The 9,654-nt window shown below is 42.3% G+C and overlaps 1 long non-coding RNA gene across 1 annotated transcript in view; it reads left to right on the forward strand.

Annotated features, from left to right (window-relative positions):
- LOC133247139 (uncharacterized) overlaps nt 1-8,817 on the forward strand; it is a 95,175-nt gene extending 86,358 nt beyond the window's left edge. The window contains exon 3 of the long non-coding RNA XR_009736274.1: nt 7,673-8,817. This is a non-coding gene — a long non-coding RNA (uncharacterized LOC133247139). The remainder of the gene's footprint in view (nt 1-7,672) is intronic.
- Nucleotides 8,818-9,654: the final 837 nt, after the last annotated feature.

Raw genomic sequence — 9,654 nt, forward strand, 5'->3', positions numbered from 1 at the left:
CCAAGATACCAATAGAGTCTTTCTAATCATCTATGCAACCCTATCTGAACGCCTATACCCATTCCCCACCCCCCACCACCACACACACACCAATTTCCTCTCTCATTCCTCCTACTCCCTCCCTTACTCCATCCACTCCAGTTTTCTAGCTGCATTTGTCTCAGCACCATTGCACTGCCTCTTCCTTCTGCCTGAAATCATCATCCAGAAGTATACATGGCTTGCTTCCAAGCCATCTTCAGGTCTTTCTTCAGGCATCACCTTCTCACAGAGGCCTATTCCAGCCACCTTACTGACACCTTCTCACAGAGGCCTATGCCAGCCACCTTCCTGACACCTTCTCACAGAGGCCTATTCCAGCCACCTTCCTGAAAATTCCAATCTTGCCCTCTGTTTTGGGCTTCCCAGATGGCTTAGTGATAAAGAATTCGCCTGCTAATGCAGGACACGCAGGAGACGCAGTTTCGATCCCTGGGTCAGGAAGACTCCTGGAAGAGGAAATGGCAACCCACTCTGGTATTATTGTCTGGAGGTTCCCATGGACGGAGAAGCCTGACTGGCTAGAGTCCATGGGGTTGCAAAGAGTCAGACAGAGCTGAGTATGCACATACCTTCTCCTTACCCTTCTCACTCAATTCCTTTCTCATCTCCCGCTCAGTCACTCAACACATCGAACAGACTATGTGAGAGTTGCTCAGTCATGTCTGACTCTTTGTGACTCCATGGACTATACAGTCCATGGAACTTTCCAGGCCAGAACACTGGAGTGGGCCCTTCTCCAGGGAATCTTCTTAGCCCAGCAACATTTTAATTATTTACTTGTTTATTCTCTGTTCCTCCAAAGCTCCATAAGGGACAGGATTTTTTCATTTTTTATTCAGCACTGAGTCCTCATGGCCAAGAAGAGTGCCCGATGCATAGACAGTTCTCAAAAAATATTTGTCAGATGGATGAATGAATGAATGAGTATAATGAAGAAGTTGGTTGTTTCCAGGTACCAGGAAGAGAGCCCATGATGCTTTTGGAGAGAGGAGCATATCTTGTAAAGATGCAAAGCAGTGCAAGCACTTCAGCAATGGCTTTTGCAAACAAGACACAGATTGACATCCAGTCTTTCCTGCTTCCCCCAATACCCTGGGACTACCTCTGCCTACTTCCAACAACTACTGATGGTGATTATTCATGTTTGAAAGTCAGGTTACATTTCTTTACAAATGTTGCTTAATCAGCCTTATCCCTTAATCAGCCCAAGTGGTAACTGAAGTTTACACCATAATGCAGTGTGTTTGGCCTCTCTGTGGCAATCTCCTTTTCACTCAGTTGTTCCATTAACCATGAGCTGGGCTGTGCTGCGCGCTAAGTTGCTTCAGTCGTGTCCGACTCTTTGCGACCCCATGGACTATAGCCCACCAGGCTCCTCTGTCCGTGGGATTCTCCAGGCAAGAATACTGGAATGGGTTGTCATGTCCTCTCTCCAGGGGATCTTCCCAACCCAGAGATCGAACCCACATCTCTGACAAGTCCTGCACTGGCAGGCGTGTTCTTTTCCACTGGTGCCACCTGAGAAGTCCCAAATAAAACCAGAGGATGGATGTTGTTGTTCTTTAGTTGCTAAGTCGTGTCCAACTCTTTTGCAACCCCGTGGACTGTAACCCACCAGGCTCCTCTGTCCATGGGATTTCCCAGGAAGAATCCTGGAGTGGGTTGCATTTCCTTCTCCAAGGGATCTTCCTATCCCAGGATTGAACCTGGGTTTCCTTCTTGGCAGGTGGATTCTCTACTGCTGAGCCACCAGCAGGGTTAAGCAGGGCTGAGAGAGGACTAAATTGTTTTCTCATGACTGAAGGTCTGTATAGAATAATTAGGCCAGTCCACCCCAGGGTGCAAAGGCTAAATTTTCTTTCTTCTGGATATGCGCCACGTATCTGCAAACCACAACACAGCTAGTTATCAAGTGTTCTGCAATGTTCTATGTGGAACTCCCTCTGAGGTAGTCAGAGAGGCTTGGTACAGATCAGAAAGGATTTCACCTACATTCTTATTGCACAGGAGGGAATTCTGTGAGGGAAAACGATTCCTCAACATCAACTTCTTTTATTACACTTAATACAGGAACAGAGAAAAGAAGAGCCAACTCTGGCTTTCCCTGTTCTGAGTGTCTGGCTAACTGTTTATCTTTCTTATGGAAAGTACTGGGTGGGAGGGTGAGGGCTGAAACCACTTGTCATTTATCTTTCTGTATCAACGTGTGGGAGTAAGTAGGTCTTGCTCTAACTTGTACCACCCAGGGGAAGACCAATTAAACTCCTTTAGTAAAGACAATCTCAAATGGCCTATGGAGCAGGGGTCCCTAACCTCTGGGATCTGACGCCTAATGATCTGAGGTGGAACTGACGTAATCACAATAGAAATAAAGTGAACAATAAATGCAACGCACTTTAATCATCCTGAAGCCATCCTCCCACCAGATCCTGATCCATGGAAAAATTGTCTTGTGTGAAACTGGCCCCTGGTGTCAAAAAGCTGGGGACTGGCCCTTCCGCCACTGAGCTGTGGGCAGTGGGAAACCCCGAGAAACTATATACCTGGACTCAATGCAAGGACTAGTGGCACCAGTAAGGAAAAAGTAAGGCAGAATTTGGGGGCTTTCAAAGCCATGCTTCCTTTGAATTCCGTTTTACTTAAACTGAAAAGGTAAACAAGTACTGTTTGAAGGTCTCTGGATGCTGAATTTGGCGACAGGAATCTCTCCATTCCCACAGGAAGAGACAAACCAAAGAGTGAGGTTTAACCCATAGATTATTCTTTCCACAGTGGGTATTACCCAGTGTATTTAGGGGCAAAGAGACCCTTGCATTTTGAGACTAATCCTAGATGAGCAAGAGATTTTCTAGCCCTTATGAGATCACAGTTTGACTTTACATCTAGACAGACCCACTCTTGTTTTGGAAAAAACCAATTGAATGGGCCCTTCAGTTTTGCTGATGTAAATAAAATACAGATCCGTAGCTTAGAAAAGAACAGTCAGGTCGTGACGAACCTGAACGCAGATGATGAGTGAATCAAACACTGCATCACTGCTTTTCTGTCTGCTTTATGCTTTTATATAGTGTGGTTCAGGATAGCTGTGTCTTAGTTTTACTTAAAAATGGAGTTTCTGTTTCTTTCTTTTTTTTTTTCTATAATTTTCTATAAAATTTTCTATAAAATAATTTTCTATAAAATTTTCTATAAAAAAAAGTTTCTGTTTCTTGTTACCATTTTTTTCTTGTTTTAGGGTAATTTATGAAAGGCTAATGTGGCAAAATAATTTTATTATGTCATTAAAAATCAGAAGTGATATGTGATAGATATCATTTTAGATATTTGTCTTATCACTATAGCAACTCTATAAAGTGGATATAATGAGAAAGATAAATTGTATTACAGTAAACTGAACTGAAGAGATTTCTGCCTTTTGGGACTAGACATGCACAAACTAATTCAAAATGATCAAAGCCCTAAATGTAAGAGCCAAAACTATAAAACTCTGAGAATAAAAGACAGAAGGAAACTTTAATGGCATTGGATTGGTAATGATTTCTTGGCTATAACACCAAGAGCAAAGGCAAGAAAAGCAAAAATAAATAAGTGGGACTACATCAAACGCAAAACCTTTTTCATATCAAAGGAAGCAAGCAACAGACGGAGAAAGGAACTTACGGAATGGGAGAAGGTATTTGCAAATCATATATATGATAAGAGATTCGTAACCAAAATGTATAAAGAACCCCTGAAACTCAACAGTGGAGAAACAGCCTGGTTTTAAAAATGGGCAAAGAATTTGAATAGGTATTTTGCCAAACAAGATATGCAAATGATCAGTAAGTACATGAGAGTTGCTCAAGGATACTAATCATCAGGAAAATGAAAATGAAAACCAAATGAGGGGACTTCCCTGGTGGATCAGTGGTTAAGAATCCTGGCAATGCAGAAGGCATGGGTTCTATCCCCGTCCAGGAAGATGCCCACGTGTCACGGAGCAAGTAAGGCAGTGTGCCACAACTACTGAGCCAGCGCTGGAGAGCCTGCACGGAGGCGACTGAGCCCGCATGCCCTGGAGCCCGTGCTCTGCAACAAAAGAAACCACTGAGATGAGAAGCCCCTGCACCGCAGCGAATAGCACCCCCACATCCACACCGGGGCTCCCAGGCTCAGCAGTGAAGACGCAGCACAGCCAAAAACAAGTGAATAAATAAAATGTTAAAAAACGATCTTTCTTAAAAAAAAAAAAAAAAACCCACAATGAGATATCATCTCACACCAAAAGTAGCAAGTATTAGGATGTAGAAACATTGGAACGCTTGCGCACTGCTGATAGGAATGTAAAACAGTGCAGCTGCGGTGGGAAAGGCACGGTGGGTCCTTGACAAACTAAACATAGAATTACCATTGTGCTGCAATCCCTCTTCTGAATACATATGCAAGAGAGCTGAACCAGGACTCAAACAGATATTTGTATACACATCCATGTTCATTGCAGCATTATTCCCAATAGCTAAAAGGTGGAAGGGCTTCCCTGGTGGCTCAGATGGTAAAGAATCCGCCAGCAATATGGGAGACCTGGGTTCTATTCCTGGGTTGGGAAGATCCCCTGAGGGAGGGCATGGCAATGCACTCCAGTATTCTGGCCTGGACAATTCCATGGACAGAGGAGCCTAGTTGGCTACAGTCCATGAGGTCACAAAGATTGGACATGACTGAGCGACTAAGCACACAAAATGTGGAAGCCACCCATGTGTCTACTAATGGATAAATGAATAAACAAAATGTGGTGTATGCATGCAGTAAGACAGTGGTTAGCCTTAAGAAGGAAGGAAATTCTGACACCTGTTCCAGCATGGATGAAACTTGAAGACATTACGCCAAGTGCAATAGGTCAGACACCAAAGGACAAATATTGAGGTTCTTCAAGCAGTCAAATTCATAAAGACAGAAAACAGGATGGTGGTTGCCAAGGGCCTGGGTGAAGGGGAGAATGGGGAGTTATTGTTTAATGGGTATGGAGTTTCAGTCTGAGAAGATAACAAAGTTCTTAGAGGTAGATGGGGCTTATAGTGGCAGAATGTGTATATACTTAATGTTACAGAACTTAAACATGGTTAAAAGGGTAAATTTTATGTTATCTATATTTTGTCACAATAAAAAAAAAAATCCCTTTCAACTATTCCTTTTTCTTTCTCCTCTCCTTCACAGTTAAGCATCTAAAGAGTATTATCTTTTCTTTCTCTTTAAAAGTTCTCCTCCCCATTCACCCTATAACCTACTTCAGTCTGACTTTCATCCTTCCACACCATCAAAACTAAATGTGTAGGTTGTCCATGACCACATGACCCTATACCCATTAGGTATTTGTAAGACCTCATTTGATTGACTCATAGGCACTTGATATATATGATCAGCTCTTCTTTTTCGAATTCTGTCTCCCTTCGGCTTCTATGTAGCAGCCCTATCTCAGGGTTTCTGGAGGCTCTCCTGGATCCTGTCTCCTTTGCAGTGTCTTTCTCAACAGTGTCATCATATGCCACATTCCTACTTTCTCTCTGAGGTACGATCTACAAGTCTCTTTTTAGTACCCATCATCCTTGTCACATCCCTTGACACATGCTATAATCTTAAATAATATTCAGTGTAATTATCACTCCTTTAGGAAGGCCATCTTTTAAGTATCCAAATAAATCAAGTCTTCCTAGTTATTCTTACTGCTGTCTATACTTCTTCTTCATAGTATTTCAGGATACTCCATCTCTATCTGCTTTAGATAGAGATTTTACAGATATTGGGCGGCCAAAAAGTTCATTTGGGGTTTTCGTATGATTTTATGGAAAAACTCAACTGGACTTTTTAGCTAACCCAATATTGTTATGACTGTGTTCAGTCTCATCTGACTCTTTGTGACTGCATGGACTATAGCCCGCCAGGCTCCTCTGCTCATGAAAATTTTCAGGCAAGCACATTAGAGTGGGTTCCTACTCTGGGGATCTTCCCAACACGGGGATCAAACCTGCATCTCCTGCATTGGCAGGCAGGTTCTTTACCACTAGCACCACCTGGATATGTCTCATCCAACTGACTGTATATTTCATGAAGGTAGGGATCATATTTGCTTGTTTGTTTTATCATTTCTGACTGTGGGGAGATTACATTCTCTTCTCAGTGCATTGCCTGCCAGAGAATGATTCTCAATGCATACTTTAATAAACATCAATCCCAACAGTTTCTTGTTAGCATTGTTGAGCAAAGGAGGGAGAAATGAGGACACCACTGTAAGCTCCAGGGACAGCTGAAGTCTGGAGAGCTTGGAGAAAAAGGCCCCAGCGTGGAAAGACTCAGGCTAGCACAAGTGTCCCCTTGGGCACTCTCAGAGGTGTGGGAGAGACTGCAAGTCATTTCACTTGGCCATGGAGAGAAAAGATGACTCCTGCATGCTTGGGGACATCCAGTGACAATCTTCATGTTTGCAAAGGTGTTACTACTATACTCTCAAGGAGAAGAAATAGGGGTTTTCAGACTCTAGATGTCAAAATTCATTTGTGGGTCCCAAACCTGGCAGCTCAACAGAAACTGTCACAAAACAAACAGATTCTCATTCAGTTGGTCTGTAGTGAAGGTCAGAAAACCACTTTCTAAAGTTACCCTGCCCTAATCCACCCTTACTTGATTCTGATATATGGTCACACTTGGGAATCGTTAGATCAAATAACTCTTAAGATATTTTTTGCTTCTGAACTTCAATGACTTTTTAAACATATAGGTTTTTCCTCAACAGAGGCTATAAAAGCTTCAAATCAAATCAGAATATGTAGATTAATTATTCATGCTTTTCTGCAACAAATTTGTTGCACACATTTTTATCCACACACAACCTTTGAGTACATTTGTGCTCATTAGGAGTGAGACAGGATTGGGTGGATAAAAATACCTTTGCCCATAATGAATGCAGAAGGCAATGGCACCCCACTCCAGTAAACCCCATGGACGGAGGAGCCTGGTGGGCTGCAGTCCATGGGGTTGCTAAGAGTCGGACACGACTGAGCGACTTCACTTTCACTTTTCACTTTCATGCATTGGAGAAGGCAATGGCAACCCACTCCAGTGTTCTTGCCTGGAGAATCCCAGGAACGGGGGAGCCTGATAGGCTGCCGTCTATGGGGTCGCAGAGTCGGACACAACTGAAGTGACTTAGCAGCAGCAGCAGCAGCCCATAATGAAATTACAATACAATGCAGTTACAGAGATAAGACATTCAAGAAATAATTAGGAACACATAGGGCATTATATGAGCTAAAATTCCAGCTACCTGTCCATCAGCACTGCCAAGCAACCAGAAAATTTCTGAAACCACACGTAAAGGGGACGTATTCTCGACCTTCTCTGCCTTCTCCTCCCCACCACCTTGTGGGATTTGACCTCTTTTCTGTTTCTTCTAAATCTTCTACAGCTCTTCTACAACTCTATATTGTAACTGTTTCCTAGGACTTTGCACAAAGTACTTTTTCCAAGTGGATATGTAACAAATACATGCACTCTGCATTCAGTAGGGGGTTAATAAGAAGTTTCCAAATGAATGAATTACCAAGCAGAATCAGAATGCCAATTAATGAAATTGTTTTCATTTTGTGCCCAAACCAAGAGGTGCCAACAGGGGACAGAAAAGACAAGAAAAACTGAAGCAGAGAAAAGGAAGTTTCAGAGATGAGCAGCAGGCACAGAGTCAGAAGGGACAGAGATCAACCGCGGCGGCGCGGGATAAAGCAACAACATCGGCGGTAACAGAGAGGCAGTAGTTGACTTGCAGAAAGGTAAGGTAAGAGACAAAATGTTCCAGCCAACATGATACGGCAGTGACCTTTGAAGGCCAAGGCATTGGCCATTTCTAGCAAATGCAGAAAGTGGGAAGAAAAGGAGGCAAAGAAGAGAGGTGGAGGCTAATGAAGAAACCCCTAAGGAAGTTACTGCGGGGCCGGGAGCAGAGTGTGGCCTGGATGGTGGGCTCACTTATCACACAGGAGTCAGGTAGAAGCATCGTTCTATCCCATACTGCACAGAGCTTTATCTCTTCCTATAACTTTACCAATCTCACCATGTCCTGCTATTTCATACTCCTAATGATTACCCTGAGTCAGACCTTAAAGATCATATGATATTAAATATATGTTATTAACAAGGCAGGGAAAGCAATAGTCATAGCCAAGAGCCTTAAACTGGTTTACCCTGAGCTCAATCCTTTGTGTGACTTATAACCTCTTATCAAGCTAGCAACATAGATAAAGATATCATTCTTGTTTTACATTTGGAAAATGATCCATTGTGCTGGTAAATGCTTAGTAACTAAAAAAATCCCTGATTTACAGTGTCTGCCAATTTCTACTGTATAAATACTCTCACACTGGCCAATTTTAAGTTTTCAACATTACTTCACTGAATGCACAGTTGGGGAGAGTTGCAAATAGTACACTATTCTATTGTACAGTATGATTCAGTATATATATTGTACATATGTGGATAGTATAGTATATACAATGTTTATATGCACAATAGTTAGAAATAGCTTCAAGAGCCTATACGACAGCAAAATATAGTAAAACAATTAGGAAACCATGAGTTTACAGTGTTCATTGGCTTCTCTGGTGGCTCAGACAGTAAAGAACCTGCCTGCAGTGCAGGAGACCTGGGTTTGATCCCTGGGTCAAGAAGATCCCCTGGAGAAAGGAATGGCAGCCCCCTCCAGTATTCTCACCTGGAGAATTCCATGGACAGAGGAGCCTGGTGGACTACAGTCCATAGGATCGCAGAGTCGGGCACGACTGAGCGGCTAACACTTAATTTTAAACATTATTTAATTGTAAATATATTTAAATTGTAATTTTAATTTTTAATGACCGTGTTTAACAATGTGTTTACAAAGTTCCTGCAAATTTAATAGTTGACTTTGATGAGAGCAGGAGCTGGCCCCAGCATGTCTCCCTCAGCCCTCTGTCACTTGGAATGCATTCTCAACTTCTAACCATTCCTAGAAAAGTGTGGATTGTAAAAAAGCTTGTCTCTTTAAATCAGAGACTGAATCCTGCATTTTAAACTCTGTCCTCAAGACCTTCTGGAAATCCAGATAGTAGGTAATCAGAATCCTATTGCAGAAAAGTCTAGAAAATTAAGATAAGCCGAGGATAAGCGGGTCACCAAGAAGCAGATACTAGTGTGAGCATCAGTACATGACTACAGAAAACAATCACTTTAAGTAGATCCAAACAAATATATAAAGATATAAAGACATATATACAAATATATACAAAGCTATAAAGACAAATCTTGTATATCTAGACAAAGCTGATATTAAGCTTGGAAATGGAGAGTTTTGAGCTTACCAGGCAAGGGAGGTAGATGGTTGCACTTGACTGATGAAACACTTGCCTCTCCAATATCCAATACCCTTACTCATATTTTTGTCATAGAGAGCAGCCCACGAGCTTTGGGAATGTTGACTCCAATTTTGACTCTAAGGATAGAGCATATTTTTAGGACCCAAGAAAATCAGACTGTTCCTACCACCTAGCCCCAGATACATGTTTGGGCCAGTAAGACAGCAGGGAGGGTTTGCTGGAACATTGTAGTAAA

Source organism: Bos javanicus, chromosome 5 (assembly GCF_032452875.1).
Source record: "Bos javanicus breed banteng chromosome 5, ARS-OSU_banteng_1.0, whole genome shotgun sequence".
Classification (NCBI taxonomy): domain Eukaryota; kingdom Metazoa; phylum Chordata; class Mammalia; order Artiodactyla; family Bovidae; genus Bos; species Bos javanicus.